Here is a 17408-nt window from a genome sequence, read left to right on the forward strand (position 1 = left end):
CACGTAGTGACTTTCATCCATAGATCTCAAAGCACTTTACAGTGCCAGGTAAGTCCCATTATTCCATGTTGCACGTGGGAAAACTGAGGCAGAAAGGAGGGACATGACTCATTCATGGTCCAACAGTGAGTATGTGGATGAGTTAGGAATGGAACAGAACCCATGAGCCCTGCCTCCTACCTTATCTTTAACCACTTAACAGTGGAATTGTCAGCTATCAAGGGCTATGGTGGCAAAGTCACAAACCCATAATTTGACAATGGAACTCATTGCCACAGGATTTCATTGAGGCCAAAAATTTAGCAAGATTCAAAGACGGATTGGACATTTATACTCAGGGGCGGCTCCAAGCACTAGCACGCCAAGCGCGTGCCTGGGGCGGCAAGCCACAGGGGGCGCTCTGCCGGTCACTGCGAGGGCGGCAGGCAGGCCCCCTTCAGCGGCCTGCCTGCAGAGGCAGGGCCATCCTTAGGATTTATGGTGCCCTAGGCAGGATTATTAAACTGGTGCCCCTGTGCCTGTCTTGCTCTTAGCAACACAAACATACTCTTACACTATTGGAAAACTTGCCACATGCATGTTATTAAAACCAGTTTAATGTAGTTAAGCCACTGTAATGCTGATGAACTAGCACTAAAGAAGTAGCACTATAGAAAAAATTCTGATTTGACAGAATGATGCAAATAATATAATATTTTTAATCTGTCAACATTTATTGGAAATTTATATGAAAGGTATTGAAACAAGGATTTAGTTTTTAATTAAAAGCAATCTTTCTGGCTTTTTTGGCTGCAAAAATCAGTAATAATGTCATGTATGACAAAGACAAAGTGATGTCTTGTTTGATTGCAAGAATAGCAAGAACCAGTCAAGTGTTCCTGACTCCTTGTAGAGCGGAGATAGTTTTTAATGAGCTTTAGTTTTGAGAAACTCTGTTCTCTTGATGCTACTGTTACAGGAATTGTCAGTAGAATACGAGTGGCAATGTACACATTAGGATATATGTCAACAAGTTTGCTGGTATGAATAAACTGTACAAAGTCCATCATCGATTTTGCATGTGGCAACATTGATGACAGTGTACTCAATTCTTCATACAGTTCAAGTCCATTTAAATCAAAACGATCGCCATGCTTCAGGAGGCTGTCTAGGTCAGAGGTCCCCAACGCGGTGGCCGTGGATGCCATGGTGCCTGCAGGAGCCTCTCAGTATGCCTGAGTACTGGACGATGGATGAGCATCCGCCGAAATGCCGCCGAAATTCGGCGGCATTTTGGCGGCAATGCCTCTGGATGACGCTGCTTGCTGCTGACAAGCAGCGTCATCCAGAGGTGTCGCTGCCGAATTTCAGCAGCATTTCAGCAGATGCTCATCCACCGCCATGGTCCTTCGTCTGGCACTTGGGGGACCACTGCTCTAGGTTCTTGCACTTTGTCATTAGTTGCTCTTTTTTTCCTATTTCGTTGAATTTAGTCCTGCTCAGCCCGCTACCAGCTGAGTGAATGGAACCCCAGGCCGACAGCACGTTGAGTGGCTCAGTCAGGGTATCAGCTGCTAGCCTGCTCAGCCCACTGCCAGCCTGGGGTTCCTTGGGGGTCCCCAGACCAGCAGTGGGTGCTGAGTGCAGGGGCGGCTCCAGGCACCCATGCTCCAAGCGGGTGCCTGGGGCGGCAAGCCACGGGGAGCGCTCTGCCAGCGCCGCAAGGGCGGCAGGCAGGGTGCCTTTGGTGGCGTGCCTGCGGAGGATCCACTGGTCCCGCGGCTTTGGTGGACCTCCCACAGGGTGCCGCGGGACCAGCGGACCCTCTGTGCTTGGGGCGGCAAAATGTCTAGAGCCGCCCCTGGCTGAGTGGGACCGACCGCCGGGACCCTGGGTGGCAATGGGGCAGCAGCCTGAACCTCAGAGCAGCGGCAGGCTGAGCCGCTCAGCCTGCCGCTGCATACCATCAAAAATCAGCTCGCGTGCCACCTTTGGCACATGTGCCGTAGGTTGCCGACCACTGCTCTATACACTATTAAGGAGATGAACACATTACAGTTGTCGGAGGGCTCTATTTAGCAGTAACAGGGCTATAGGAAAGTCAGTCAACATTTTTTGTTTCTCTGATGAAAACTGACCCACTCCTTTCCCCATAACAAACTTGTCACAAATAATTGTCAACAACTTAATTTTCTGTTTTTGGCTAAGATATTGATTTTTTAAAAAATAATATTGAAATTGAATTCAAGATTGTTAGCAAGCATTTTTGGCAAACAAATTTGTTAAATGGCAATTTAATGGCAACACAGTACGGCTTTCATGCTTGGCTCACCCCCCAGCCTGCTGGTCCAAGAGCTGCAGTAGAGGAAGAGATAGGTGGAAAACTGAAGGACCCCAAAATCCACCTCTTGGTGTGCAGAGTGACAACAGCAGCAGCAAACCCTCAGGTCCTATCACACACCAGTTGGCACCACTGCCAGCCCAATGGAGCATGGTGAAGTTAGCACAGCATCTGATCTCAGGGACGGGGCACCCATGGAGCCACAGTAGCTCATCCTGCCTTGTGCAACTCCCCTCGGATGAGATGGATCACTGCCAGCCCAGGGGCGAGACGTGCTCCCCAGCTAGGGTGACCAGATCCAGATGTCCTGATTTTATAGGGCCAGTCCTGATGTTTGGGGCATTGTGTTATATAGGCATCAATTACCCCCACCTAGGGTGGCCAGACAGCAAGTGTGAAAATTGAGGACGGGAGGTTGGGGGCGGATAGGAGCCTGTATAAGAAAAAGACCCAAAAATTGGGACTGTCCCTATAAAAGTGGGACATCTGCTCATCCTTCCCCAACCCCCTGTCCTGGTTTTTCACACATGTTATCTGGCTATCCCCAGCCCAGCCCTGTGTGACCATTCCAATCCTGGCTGCCTGGGAGGAAGTGAGTTACTTTCACCATCATTTCTCAGCAGGCACCAGCCTGCCCTCCCCCTGCAGCACCTCACCCAACCCAGCCCTGACAGAGGGGAGGGGGGAGAGAGGGGTGCTCCATGGGGAGGAGGGAGAAAGGGGGGTACTCTCTGGGGCAGTGGGGAGAAGAATGGATGTTATGGGGGACAACAAAGGATACTGCCAGAGCCACCGAGCCTGCCTCACCTCACACCGGGGGAAAGAGTCACACTCACAGGTGAGTTCCTTCCCAGAGATCCCAGCAACCAATCCCCTCCCTCAGACTGTGCTGCATTCGGCTCTCTCTAGGACCCAGCAGCCCTGCTCTTACATGCTCCACTGCTTCCCATCTGTCCGGGCTTCCCGGAGAGCGGTGCCCCCAGACCTAGTGGTGCCCTAGGCGGCTGCCTGTTCTGCCTATGGCTAAGGATGGCCCTGTACGGTGGGTCCGCTGGTCCCGCGGCTTCACCATGCTTGGGGCGCCAAAATACCTAGAGCCGCCCCTGTATATACGGATAAGAAGATCTAAAGATATCAGAGTAACAGAGGGGTAGCCATGTTAGTCTGGATCTGTAAAAAGCGACAGAGTTCTGCGGCATCTTATAGACTAACAGAAGTATTGGAGCATAAGCTTTCATGGGTGAATACCCACTTTGTCAGACGAATACCCACAAAAGCTAATGCTTCAATACTTCTGTTAGTCTATAAAGTGCCACAGGACTCTTTGTCACTTTTTAAAGTAATCATAGTCAATGCTAATATACAATTTGGAGGAGAGATTAAACCTCATAATTCAGGGCTAAAACTATTCTCTAATTGCTAGAGGTCTGGAGGTTTCTTGCACCTCCCTCTGAAGTATCTTGTGCTGGCCACTGTCAGAGAGAGGATGTTGGACAGGATAGACCTTGGCTCTGATCGAGTCTGGGAGTTCCTGTGTTGCTGTGATAAGGTTTAAATGCTTAGCCTTGGAAAATGACATTTATCTTCGATGCAGGAACCATCAGGGATCTCAGATTTTGTCTGAATCCAGTCAAAGTACACCTGCCTGAAACAGTCAGCTCAAAGACCCCAAGCTAGTAATGATTTTGTTCTATGGGATGAGTGAGTTCTTCAAACCAGATCGTATCGTAAATGTTTTGTGCACCCAAAGGGGAAGATTTGAGTCAGTGAATGCCTAGTGCCTAGATACCACATGCACTGGGATGATAATGGGGGTTCTGCGATCCCGCACTGGCATGGCTGTCCTGAGCCTCCATGATATATATGCTAACCCAGTCCCCTGAAAAAATGGATCTCTCTTTCTGTCTTTTCATGTGTGGATGGTGCTTAACTCAACTGCTGGCTGCCAAGACACATCCTGGAAGCACCCTGCTGTCAGTGAAGGGGTTGTGAGGCATGTTTGGGAATAGGATGGGAGCAGTCAGTAACAGAAACATCCCTGACACAGAGCAGAGTGGGAGGAAAGGTATGGGACAAGCTGGTGGTTTGCATCGCCATGCACCCCAAACTTTCCCCTCCATCCAGATCCACTAGCTTTTCTCCACAAGGCAGTATGCTCCATTTTTTCCACACAGGCTACGGCTACCATACAAAGCCCAAGACGCCAAATCCACCTCTGGCTCCTTCAGCCAGGAGGCTGTGGAATTTCAGTCTGGGTTTTCTGAAATGGCCATAAAAAATTTACAGTGTGTGCAACTTTTTTGTCTCTCTAAAAAAAATAATCCTCTTATTACACAGGATCACAGGCAGCATATGCAGCAAATAAAATATTCCTGGCAACATGTCCTTTTTAATTGAATGCAGTTTCCCCGGCCAACTCCTGTACCTTGCCTCCCAAATTCAGGCTTCTATTTTGAGCCCAGTGAACAGTGGGATGAGAAGTTTGCCCTGAAAATGTGCTCAGCAGACTGGGGATGCCATATGTGCACCAAGCTATGAGGAGCTTGTCGCCAACCCACTGACAAGGAAGTTGCTAGTGAGCTTTAACTTTGGGGATGGGGGTTTGCATTAATCAGGAGCCACAGAATCAAGCCTTGCAGTCACTGGTGGCAGGAATCCCAGCAGCAGGTTTGCGTGGTGAGCTAGCTCCCTAGGGAAGCAGGGTAGGCCACTGGATGGAATGCAAGGCTAGTGCTCTGGAGCTCTGGGTGTCATGCTGAGCCCTGATGCAGCATGAGCCTGGGCAAGTCATTTCTCTCTCTGAACAATGAGAGCACAGCTACTGCCCTCCTTTGTACAGCTGGTGAAAAGCACTACAGCAGAGCTCAGTTCTATTGTGAGGGCTAGATCATCACTAGCCCTCAGCTTCTGTGCAAGCAAATATGGGGGATGCAAGATGTCTCCCTTATGCCATAGATTGCAGCATCAAAGGAAAAACAGAATGTGCACATCTGCTATGTCAGCCCACTCTACCCAACTGGGTGAGATAGGAACTCCCTTGGGCTGTGGCTCCTCCCGCCAGACAGCAGAGCTGCACGTGAGTGCTAGGTTATGTAGATGGCATTGGGTGTAGCAGTTTACTTCCTCTCCACATGTGGAACAGGAGTGAGATAGGGAGGCAGATCTGGACTTCCCCTATCACACTCTGCTGCTCCTGGGGGGCAGCTGCCCCTTGCCGAGGGAAGAGGGCAAAGCTTGGGCCTAGGCATTTGTGCGCCCTACCCGAGCACCTCCCAGGCATCCATTGATGCATGGTCACAACCCCTCAGGAAGCATCTTGTATAGGTGGGGAAGCAGGCACAGAGACAGTGAGGGATTTGCCAAAAGGCACCCATGGGAGAATTGCACCAATGGCTAAAAATCGAGTGTAGATAAGGCCTGAGTCCCTGCTGCCTAGCACCTAGGTGGTGTAAAATGGTCTCAGTCCAGTTTGGCAGCATTTGATACTAGCTTTGCCCTCTCTTTGAACAGGTATAACTGATGATATGTGGGGCAAGGCAGGGGACAATCAGAACTGGAATGTTCATGAACCTCCTGCCCCCATTCTTGTAAATGGAGACTCTCACCATGATTTACCCCTTTTCACTGGTTGCTTGATGCAGGAGGTACAGCTTGTGTAGGTTCTATCTCCCTCCTGCTCCATGTGAAGGTTTCCCCTCAGGCCTTAGGGTACATCTGCACTGCAATCATGGGTTGCGACTGCAGCTGGAATGGGCATACCCAGGCCAGCTTTAATCTAGCTAGCATGGGTACCAGCCTAGTGAAGCTATGGCATTGAGACCTGCAGAGCTGCCTGTACAAGCCTGCCTGGAACCCCAGGGCAAACCCGTGCTGAAGGTCATGGTGGCACAGCATCGTTGCTCCCGAGCTGGCTAGATTAAAGCTAGCTCAAGTATATCTGTTTGCTGCCATCACACCTGTGACTGAAGTGCAGACATACCCTGCGTGTGATGCTTAGACCCTCCTTTGACCTGGGATATGACATGCTAACACAATAGCCAGAAAAAGTTTACTACAGGCATTAATCCTTCTCCACAGGCATCTAAATAGCACCTTGGCTCCCTATTATCTCATTACTTCTCCTGTAAACAGCTCTGTTCCTTGAAAGATGCACCCCAGTGCACTGCTGTAGTGTGTGCTTGCTGGAACCCAGGAGGCATTAGGTCCCCTAGACACTTGAGGAAAACAAGGCTGCTGCTCCCTTTGGAGAATGGTCTCTTAGCAGCAGCCACTGGGCCTTTTCATTCCCTGCCTGCAGAGGACAACAGCTCTGTTTGGCAAGTGTCATTCCAGTGCTTGGATGATGATAGTGTAATTAGGCTGATCGGTTTCAATTTGCCACCTCCACACAGCATGGATCTGGAGAGAGAAGGAAAGACCCTCCATTCTCTGGGAATCCAACCCGTGTATTCCCAGCCAAACTCACTTTACCAGTTACCCGCCCTGATTAATCATATTATATATATATATATACACACAAATAAAACTACAAAAAAACAAAAACAAAAACACCCTAGATCATGGTGGGAAGAAATACCCCACCTTCATTCCATCTTTCTCACTACAGGATCATTTACCTCTAACTCAAGGAGTGAATGTTATTCGCTGCACTTGGGTTGTGGCATGGCCAGAGTTTCCAGCGGTTACACAGTGTGCGATAGGGCCCCTGTGTGCTCATTGTTGTGGCACACATGGTTTATGGTGAGGAAATGACTCTGGACCATAGCACTGCAGAGCCTGTAACATCAGATTGGCACAGGGCACTTGCAACACGTCCTGAAACAAACAGGAGCTGCAGATGCTGAGCGCCAATATGGGTTAGATCTAGAGAGATTCGGCGGGGAAAGTGTTCAGCTGGAGACATCTGGAAAAGTCTACAAAATGCATTATGGGATATTAAGATACGTAGCAGGATGGGAACTGATGAGTGGTTAGCCTTCTAGACTCTGAAGCATCATGTTTAAGGGTCTCGAGACAAATGCATTTGTACAGTGCCTCTTACGTGAGGTTCTCAGAGCATTGTACAGACGTTAACATCTTCATAGGAAGCTTAGTTTCCTAAATCTTGTTATCCCCATTCTAGAGATGAGAAAACAAACACAGATGAAGACCTAAATGTTCATGTATTCACTAAATTTGGACCAACTTGGGCTAACGAGGGCCTGAATTTCAAAGGTGCTGATCACCCACAACACTGCATGAAGTCAGTGGAAAATGCAGGCACTCAGCACCAAACAGAAGCAGGCCTTAGATATTTCAGGGAGAGAGGCACCCAAAAATGGAGACACCAGATTTAACAGATGTTTTTGCCCAAAGCCACCCAGCTCATCAGAGAGAGCACTGGGCGCAGAACCCAGAACTTCAGCTCTGGGAGAAAAGGGGGACTTTGTTGTGCCTGTTGGAGCAAGCCCCGCTGGACTATTTGTTGCGCTGAGTGGAAGAAGTGGGAGGAAACCTCATGAGTAGAAATTCCCAGTCCCATGCAAGAGTAACTCCAGGTTTGCATGTTGACTGAGCTGACTGGGCACAAGGATAGATGCACAGAGAGGAGTCACATGTTCCTAAGATGCAGGAAACAGGCACGAAAAAGAAGACAAAGGGGGAGGAAGAGAAATCAGAAAAGTGAAGTAGCAGCTGGAGATAGAAAGAAAAAAGGAGGCAGGTTAACAGGAAAGGTGCAAGAACTCTCTCCCTCCCCTTTGCTTCTGTAAAAACACAAAAAGAACTTCACCACAGAAGAGAGCTCCAATGCCTCAGTGGACACTTTGAAGGCTCTTTACCAGGGAAAAGAGCTCTGAGCTTTGGTTTAAATACAGTCTTTAAATCTGGGAGTCCTATTCCCTGTGGCCACACTGGGTGAGATTCTGGCCGAGTGGTGCCTCCTGAGATACCAGGCAGTTGCAGGAGCAAAAATGGCCCCAGGTGCAAATCAGAGCAGGCCCTGGGCTCCTCTAACTGACAGCAGTCTTCCTTGAGCTGCCTTTATGTGAAATCTCTTTATCATCAAGTGCTACAATTACTCCCCCTCCGGTCCTGGTAACAGCCTCAGCATTCCCCCAACTCGGACATTCACAAGGGCAAGCAATATTTGTGTTGACCCCATGCTGTTCTTGATATTCCCCCATTGTCTTGTGGCCCCTAAACACATCCAGAGCAGAGTAGAGGGACCATGCTTTTACGGCATGATCCCACCTAAAGGTTCTCCTTATGTTGTGCTGATCTGAGCCAAGGAAGGACTGGTCTGGGCCCATCCCCTGCACATGGTTGTGAGGTAGAGGGCCCAAGAAGCCTTCCCCACACCCAGTGCAGATCTCTACTGACAGAAGAGACAAGATTTTGGCTGTACTGAATACAAAAGGGGATGTTTACCCTGTGGGTCTCTCTGGCTCCCAGGCTGAAGGTATGTCTACACAGCACACCACTAGTGGTGGCGTGTGGGGTATATGTAGCTATGGGCCATGGAGAAAAGTCAGCAACATCCACACCGTGATGTGTAGCTACACTGGACAGTGAAAGGCTCGGGCAGTTTCCTCACTGCTGGAGCCTTTCCCTGCAGTGGGCTGAACACAATCCACCTGGGAAATGGTAGCTATGCTGGGGCCTGTTGCAGCTAGCAGGTTAGCTTCCCCAAATGGGGCAGAGAAGGACAAAGCCATGGCCATCCCAGCTGTTCATCCTAGACTGTGGAGCAATCCGTGCACAGAAGGAAACTGCAATTCCTTCAGTGCTCCTTCTGCAGCATGGCCCCAGTGCCCTCTAACCCAATGCTGGCCACAACTTGGCTGTAAAATGAGCCCTTCAATCAGCAAAATGACCAGCCACAAGTCACGCCCTGACACCAAATTCCTGTGCTCCTATCGGGAAATAAAGGGATCAAGGAATCCATGTAGCCATCTGGCTTCAAGTAGAAACAGCCAAGTGGGCTCTCCACTGGGGCAAACAAACTGATCTAAGGGACCCTAACTACAAAGCAACTGCTCACTCCTGCCTAGCAGTACAGATCCAGGCAAGGAGTTCCATTTGCACTGGGCTGAGGAGGCCCTGCAGATGGTTCAGAGATAGCACCTCTGAGGATTTGCTGGGTTTTGAATAAAGATTTCTGGGAGTGAGAGGAATGCCCCTGCAGCCTTGCCTCAGGCTCCCCTGGTTCAGCATTTGCCTCAAGCAGCATTTCAGATGAGCCAGCCTGGGACATATTGCTCATCCCGTGAAAGAAGAAGGTGGAAAAGGAGCAGTGATCAGCAAGCAGCTCCCCTCAGGGCCTGCCACCTACAGCGCCTCACAGGATGCTTACAACAGCTCTCAGCATCTGGCCCCCTTAGCTGGCAGCTTGCAGGCTCCCAGCTCCTCAGAGTAGATGCTATGCATAAAAGCCCCTTAAAACATGCGAAGGTTTTTGTGGACTAACCTGCTCCCAGTCAAGGTGACTCTAGCCCTTAAAGAGCCCCTCAGGCGCCTAGGTCACATATGGGGTATACAAGTTGTTTGCAAGGCAATGTAGTGAGGCCTTAAGGTCCAGGAGAGTTTCTTTGTAGTGGTGAGCCTGTGAGACCTGGCTCATGATCCCAACTGGAGATTTGGTGCGAGTCCCTGCTGCTAAGTGACTTTTGCCCTCAAATGAAGCACAACCTTGTGCTTTCAGCTGAGTTTTATTTATGTATGTTGATTTCTAAAACACTAAGAAGCCTCCACCTGAGACCTGTAGGTGCCTTTGAGAACCAACACCTCCCTCCCATTTCATACCATGAAATCGCCAGGCAGCAGAGAGGCCAACTCCGATTCCACTTCCCCCCCAACATCACCCCAATGGCATTTGCTTCTTCAGCTGCTAGGGAGCTCTGCTGCATGCCCTGATGGGCTACAGATTCAGACTGTGTGGATTTCAAAGGAAAGGGGTGCTCAGAGGGGACACCCTGCCAACCCCCCATCTTTTATACTGAGGGGGTACAGTTCAACAACCTCGGGGAGGAAGGTCTTAAGTGGTTCTCAACCTTCCCAGAAGACTGTACCCCTTTCTGGAGTCTGATTTGTCTTGCATACCCCAAGTTTCACCTCACTTAAAAATTATTTGTTTACAAAATCAGACATAATAATACAAAAGTGTCGCAGCACACTGTTACTGAACAAATTGCTTACTTTCTCATTTTTACCGTGTAATTATAAAATAAAATTGACAAATATAAATATTGTACTTACATTTCAGTGTATAGTATATAGAGCAGTATAAACAAGTCATTGTCTGTATGAAATTTTAGTTTGTGCTGACTTCACTAGTACTTTGTACGTAGCCTGTTGTAAAACTACACAAATATCTAAATGAGTTGATGTAACCCCTGGAAGACCTCTGTGTACTCCCAGGGATACATATACCCCTGTTTGAGAATTAGTCTCCTAAGCCACTTTGGGCTTTTTGGACGGATGGTACAGAACCAAATCCCCAGTGCAAATCTGGAGATCTCGGCTCCAAATCTGATCTCTTTCTTCAAGCTGACAGAACCTTGGTCCTGGCCTACCACAAGGAAATTCTCAGCTGTGTGACTAAATCATTGTAGTTATCTTCGTGCAAACTTTCAATGGAGTTGCATTGCATGGGGCAGGGCAGATTTTCTGACAGTGCTGTTTACTTCAACATGTTACTGGGTCAGCGTGCATTGGTATTAGAGATTTTGTTTTCACCTGTGGAAAATTGACTTTTTGCCCCCAAACCCCAAACTCAAAAACCAAAGTGTTTGTGGCCAAAAACCTGAATACATTCAGCCAAAAACCACCCAACCAAAAAAAAGTCAGTTGGGAGAGGAGGGTGTTGATTTTTCTATTAAAACAATTAAAATTGACTGCAGAGAGCAGATATTTTATGTGGAAATTGTTGCTTTGTTGAAAACCCAAATTTTCCATGGAAAAATACTTTAGACAGAAGATTTTCAGTGTGCCTAGACTGGAGCCATTCCTACTCTGCACTGAGCTAACCTATCTGCATTTGGAATTTACACCAAGGTAACAGCATGGTTGGAGATAGCTATACTCATGAGAATTCCTTCTGTGCAGATAGCGCCTTAGTTCTAACCTACACAACTAAACATGAAGAAAGCAGAGTAGCATGAATCTGTGCAGCCCAAGCAGCTCTTTCTAGAAATATATTAACCACACCACAAACAACTCAGTATCCCTTGTGCCCGTTCTCTGGAACTACACAATATGAAGCCAATCCTCCCTCTGAGCATAGGGTCGCCAGGTGAAGAAGCTTACACAGCTTTGACCTTCCTGGATCTGAACTTGGAGCATTCAGCATCCCCTTCCACACAGTTGGGCCCTGCACCCCAACTCTGCAGTCAGACATGATTCTCACCCAGCATGTAGAACAGAAGGTTTATTATTCAACAGGAACACAGCATAGAACAGAACTTGTTAGCACAGAAATCAGTGATTTTCAGCCAAGTCCATCTTGGGAAATCCTGGGCCAGAAGCCCGGGACTCCCCCTCTTCCATTCCCTTCCCCAAGCAGATTGCCAGCTTCCAAAGACCTGACTTCTGACACCCCCACTGCTCCTCCTCCTTGTCTTTGTCTCACTTCCTGGGCAAAGAGTCACCTGGTCATCACCTGGTTGCATTCCCCTCTTGGGTCTCTGTTTACAAAGGGCACCGATCATAGCCTCACCTGCCCCAGAAGTCTCAGCCAAAGTCACAAACCCCTAGTCCCACCATTGAGGTATTGGTGCAGCACACAGGGAAACTGAGACACACACAATATTCATGCAAAACAGTAAAACTCACATAGGCTCACATACAACATAATAAGGGAAAATCCCCACTTCGTCACAGAGCCACATATAAATAACCGTATTCTGGGACCAGTTCCATGCTGTGGCTGAAGGAGATGAAGCTCAGAAGACACAGCACAAGGGGATGAGAGACCATCCCGATGTTGAGCTTTTGTGGGGGCTGTAATGTCTCCCAGCATGATTTAGAACAGCCCGATGGCTTTCTAAGATATGGCAACCTCCCTGGCATCATTTACAACTTGCATTGGGCAGAATTGTTACAGTTCCAACCCCTCCCAACCTCCATCACGCCTCCCACTAGAGCAGCCCTCTTTTAATTCTTTTGGGGATAATTTCGTGGCTCAGCAAAACAAACCAGTAATAAAATACTATAGCATTTGTAAAAGTCTCCAGCCTTTGTCATTCAAAGGGGAACTGCAATTTAGAGCTGTCTGGAGGGCAAAAATTTCATTTCCCAACCATTTTTGAGGTTTCACAATTTGTTTTAGTTTTTGCTTGTATAAAAAACTGCATATTGGAATGAAAACCGAAGCTTCCAATGTTTTTGTGAAACGGAGTTTTGTCAAAACTGCTGTTTCTGGATTAAAAACTTGAACTTTTAAATTCAGGTCTCTCTCCTGTCTGGTTGGAAGTGGCCAGAGAACCAAGGAGCTAAAAAAATTGGGCAGTGTGGGAAATGCTTTTTCCCCTCCTGGGTATATTTTTGAGAGTTTTAAAAAAACTTCCTGTCCCAAACCAGGACAAAAAGTTGAATTCTCTAAAAGTTTTGCAAACCACAAAACTCAAAATATTTTTAGTTTGAGTCAATTCAAGTGTTTTGTTTCATTTATTTTGAAAAGTTTCATTTTTATTTTGATTTTTAATTTCATTTTTCATCTAATGACCTTACCTTTCTTAGTGAAAAGTCCTCTTGAATCAGAAATCTGAAATTTTTTGTTTTGAAAATGTCCAAATGAAATGTTTCACTAATTTCAAAGCCTTCCCTGCTTTCCCCAGTTTAAGCTGGGAGATTTATCAAAATTGACCCTGTTTCATGAACAGTTTTGGTTTCAATATTGAAAAATTCCCAACCAATTCTACTTCCATAGCCTGTGGGGGAGATCTTGGCCAAGCCGTGTAGTCTTTCTGCATCTCAGTTTCCCTAGTGGTAATAGCAGGTCCCTGCCATAAATGGTGGTTTGAAGGGTAAATGCATTGAAAATTATGAGGTGCTCAGATACTATGGTAGTGTAAGAGTAATCGACAGACGGTCTCCTACCGTAACCCATACTGGGCCTGGGTCCTGGAGGCAGCAGCCCTGGCAGGTGATCCCAAAAGGGACATTCCCCTGGCCTAGCTGTCGGAGCCAGGCCTCAGCTGATAGATGGTGTCAGCGGTGCTGGGCTCCTGTGAGTTTCTCTCCTGGCTGGCCGGGCATGCTAATGTCAGCGCGCAGGAGACACGTGGGGCTGCTCTCGGGGCTGCCCTTTTAGCAACTGCGGGGCGCAGACTTTGTGTGGGCAGCGGGAGCCCACTGAGGAGGCGCTTCCCTCACGCGCTTCCAGCACATTCTGCTTCAGAATGTTGGGGAGCCCTCAAGGTCCCTCAGGCAGACACAGTGCCAGGACCCTCGGCTCCATGGCGCCTACTAAAATGGGACCCTTCCGTCTCTCTCGCAGGCACTGTAACATCAAGCCTCTCAAGCTCACAGCTAAGGCTGACAATCTGTCACAATAAGGTGGCTGTTGGTTCAATAAAAGATATTATCTCACCCCTGCCTTGTCTCTACACTAAGATTGGTTCACGGGAGCCAGACTTATCAAGACAATGATCTGGGATGCTGCTCAGTCAATGTAGTTTTTCCGAATGGTGACTAAATATTTCTGTCTAAGAGGCTTAGGAGCTGTTCTGTGAGCAAAGAGACTCATTTCTGGTGCTGCCCAAGGGAGCTCTTCTTTAGAAGAGTGCTGTGATTTCAGAGCTTAAGGTTCTAGTCCCCACTTCCCCAGGTGTTTGTGCTGTATATTGGTGGCTGTAGAACGTGGGGAGTTCACAGCCTGTGCGCTTTACCTCTCAAGCTCGTTATAGATTGTTGTGTAGATTCTCACAACAGCACCAACTAGTCACTACTGCTTTTTAGTCTCGTAAGAGTGAGGCACTGCGAAGTTTAACAGGGGAAAATCCCTGAGTCACTGAGCTAAGAGGATCTCTTTGAATGGGTAATTCTCCTTCCAGAAATGTACTCCCAGCACCCTGCTCCCTGTGCAGCTTGCCAGATTTGACAAGCAGGTTAATGAAACAGTGGCAGAGACACTCAGTCACTGTTAACCCAGGGAAAGTGGCAATTCATCAAGTGCTGGACTGTGCCCTTGGCCCTGATCCTGCAGTCCTTTTACACATGTGAGAAGTCTTGCTGACTTCAGGGACTTTGTTGGGTACAAGCAGCAGGATGAGGCCTGAAATGTCCTATTGTGCTCCACTGGTGTCTAACACATGAACCCATCTCTCAACAACCTGGTCTCTTTGTCCCAGACCCACACAATTGCTCGGGCACCTAGCTCCCACTTTAGTTACTTAAGTTCAAAATTTAGGCGTTACTGAAATTCTCAAAAAAAACAACACCCACTCTGCCACCACCTAACTCTGGGGGTACCTAAAATCTCTTGGCACCTACATTTCTGCTGTTTGTACCTCTGGGCATGCACACTGCTGCCTTGGTCCTGGTGGCTCAGGCCTGTGTCCACCCTATGCCTGAGTGGGATCCTCAAACCACATGAAACTAGATGTTCCCTGACCTAGCTCACTTGCAATGTCTGATCACACCTCACAGACCCTCCTTCTGCCTGAAGTCAAGAAGGGAGGCTGAACAGGGGCTTTCCAGCTATCAAGTAAGTACCCTAACCACTAGGTACGGGGGCTCTTTCAACCTCTCCTGTTGGAGCTGTTCCACTGTGCATAAATAATTAAACATGCATTGGGTCCCAGCAAGTATGTGAATGAGTGTACTATCTTGTGGTCAGGGCACTCACCTGGAAGGCAAGAAACCCCTGTTCGAATGCCTTTTCCTCATCACACAGAGTGGGGAATTGAAGCCAGGTCTGCCATATGCAGGGTGAGGGTGCCAACTACTGAGCTAAAGGTTATAAAGGACGTCCCCTGCCATTTGTGTGGAATTAGAAGTGTACTGGCATTATTTTTGCAGGACCCAGCTTTGGCGCCTCCTCTCTAGGAGACGGTTCCTGGCTGTGAATCCCAAGTAGAGATAGGCACCTCACTCTCTGAGAGGGGCAGGACTTAGGACACAACCCGCTCTTCAGCATCTGCTTCTGGCTAGCTTATGTGGCTCCTCCCCTAGCATGCTAGGCTTTGTGGATCCCATTCTTAGGCACCATTCTCTCCCCAGTGCATTATATAGGTGAGCCTGTGTGCCTACCTCCAGTTTGTGGATTCCACTGGGTGCTCAGGCACCTTAAGTGTTCCATCTGCTAACTTTTAAGTGGCAATCCCTTTGTGGATTCGGGCCTCTGCTCCTCCTTGTATCCAGCCGTCCTGTCTCATCGAGCTCTGCCTTGTCCTTTTCCTTTCATGCAGTTACACCACTAGTAGTGAGAACCTTCTCCTCTCCAACCACTGCCACCAGGAACCTCTTCCATTCCTTCTTCTCCTTACCCTCAACTCTCCATCCTGTGGTTGTGTCATTTACTTTTTAATTGTATTTTCAATGGATATGAGGATGCTTTATATCAAATACACTTATTAAAAAATACAGACTCTTTCACTGGGTTGACTAGACAATTAATTTTCATGTTCTCACTGAGCTAGACTCTTGAAATTTGACACACTTGGTCATTAAGAGTTATTGAGCTCAAACATTTTCCTCATTCCCAAAATTTGACCTTTTCACCAGAATTCACCAGCACAAAGTCATGATTCTTTCCTACCAGTTTTGGAGTTCAAATCTTGACATTTGGGTCACTCATTCACAATGGGCCAGAAAAAAAAAATCCCAAAATTTGCGATGAGACATTCCAGTCATGGTTTAGAAGAAAAAATGACATGAATTTATTTGGCAAGGCAGCACTCACTAAGGTCTCTAACCTGAAGAGATTAAAGACATCTAAGATCATCAGTTCTATTCAGTCCATTTTAGCCAAACAAATTGTCAAATGTAAGCAACAGACCCACAATCACAGACAACGATAGCCATGTACATCCGCTGACAAGCGTGCGGATGTCAGCTAATTCCAAACAAAATTGTATAGTATCTTATAACTGGGCATGGCAGAATTCATTTTTTTCTAGAATTTCAATGGATAATATCAATGTTTATTTTTAAGCTTTTTTCCAATTTTTATTGTTTGTATTTTTCACAGTTATGCACAATTATGGAGCAGGACAGACAATTATGTCATGACAGTAGATATTGTGATTCAAGGTTAAAGCTTTATAAACTTATAACACTGATTGTCAACATCAGACAACAAAATATACAAAACATATATCCTTAAATCAAACTAAGTTCTCAAGCAGCATTTTTCTTACTTTGTCTATCTGTACATTTCAGTTATTACCACTAGAAATGTTTTTTCATCAGTACGTGTTTGTCTGGTGGAATTGGCATTTCATGACACTCATCAATACAAATCTAAACCTTCCAAGCCTATGTATAACGACTCGGTCTCCGAGTGAACTACAAGGCCTGCTTCCTTAACTTATTGGATAGAAAGTGCTTCTTGTAGCCTACTAAGGGTATGGCTACACTGGAGAGTTGCAACGCTGGTGGTGGGTTTACAGTGCTGCAACTTACTCACCATCCACACTTGCAAGGCACATACAGCGCTGCATCTCCCTGGCTGCAGCGCTGGCTGTACTCCTGCTCTGCCTGGGGTATAACGATTGCAGCACTGGTCATCCAGTGCTGCTCCACCAGTGTGACCACCAAAAGCGCTGTTATTGGCCTCCAGAGTATTCGGAGGTATCCCAGAATGCCTGTTCAACCACTCCCAACAGCGCTGCAAATGCTGCAAATGTGGCCACACTGCAGCGCTGGTAGCTGTCAGTGTGGCCACACTACAGCGCTTTCCCTACACAGCTGTATGAAGACAGCTGTAACTCCCAGCTCTGTACAGCTGTAAGTGTAGCCATACCCTAAGACTCTGCATTTGAATGAAGCAGAGAATGCTGATGTCTCTACTAATGTATTGCGAGTGTGTGTATAAACGCATGGATCATTACAAGGTCATGTTTGGAGCGACTTAGCATATGCGCAATGTGCCCCAGGTGGCTCGTGA

The 17408-nt window shown here is 47.5% G+C and overlaps 1 long non-coding RNA gene across 1 annotated transcript in view; it reads left to right on the forward strand.

Annotated features, from left to right (window-relative positions):
- Positions 1-3145: 3145 nt before the first annotated feature.
- LOC142047908 (uncharacterized) overlaps positions 3146-17408 on the forward strand; it is a 457775-nt gene continuing 443512 nt past the window's right edge. Inside the window, exon 1 of the long non-coding RNA XR_012657229.1 lies at positions 3146-3158. This is a non-coding gene — a long non-coding RNA (uncharacterized LOC142047908). The remainder of the gene's footprint in view (positions 3159-17408) is intronic.

The sequence above is a fragment of the Chelonoidis abingdonii genome, chromosome 18 (assembly GCF_003597395.2).
Source record: "Chelonoidis abingdonii isolate Lonesome George chromosome 18, CheloAbing_2.0, whole genome shotgun sequence".
In the NCBI taxonomy this organism is placed as follows: domain Eukaryota; kingdom Metazoa; phylum Chordata; order Testudines; family Testudinidae; genus Chelonoidis; species Chelonoidis abingdonii.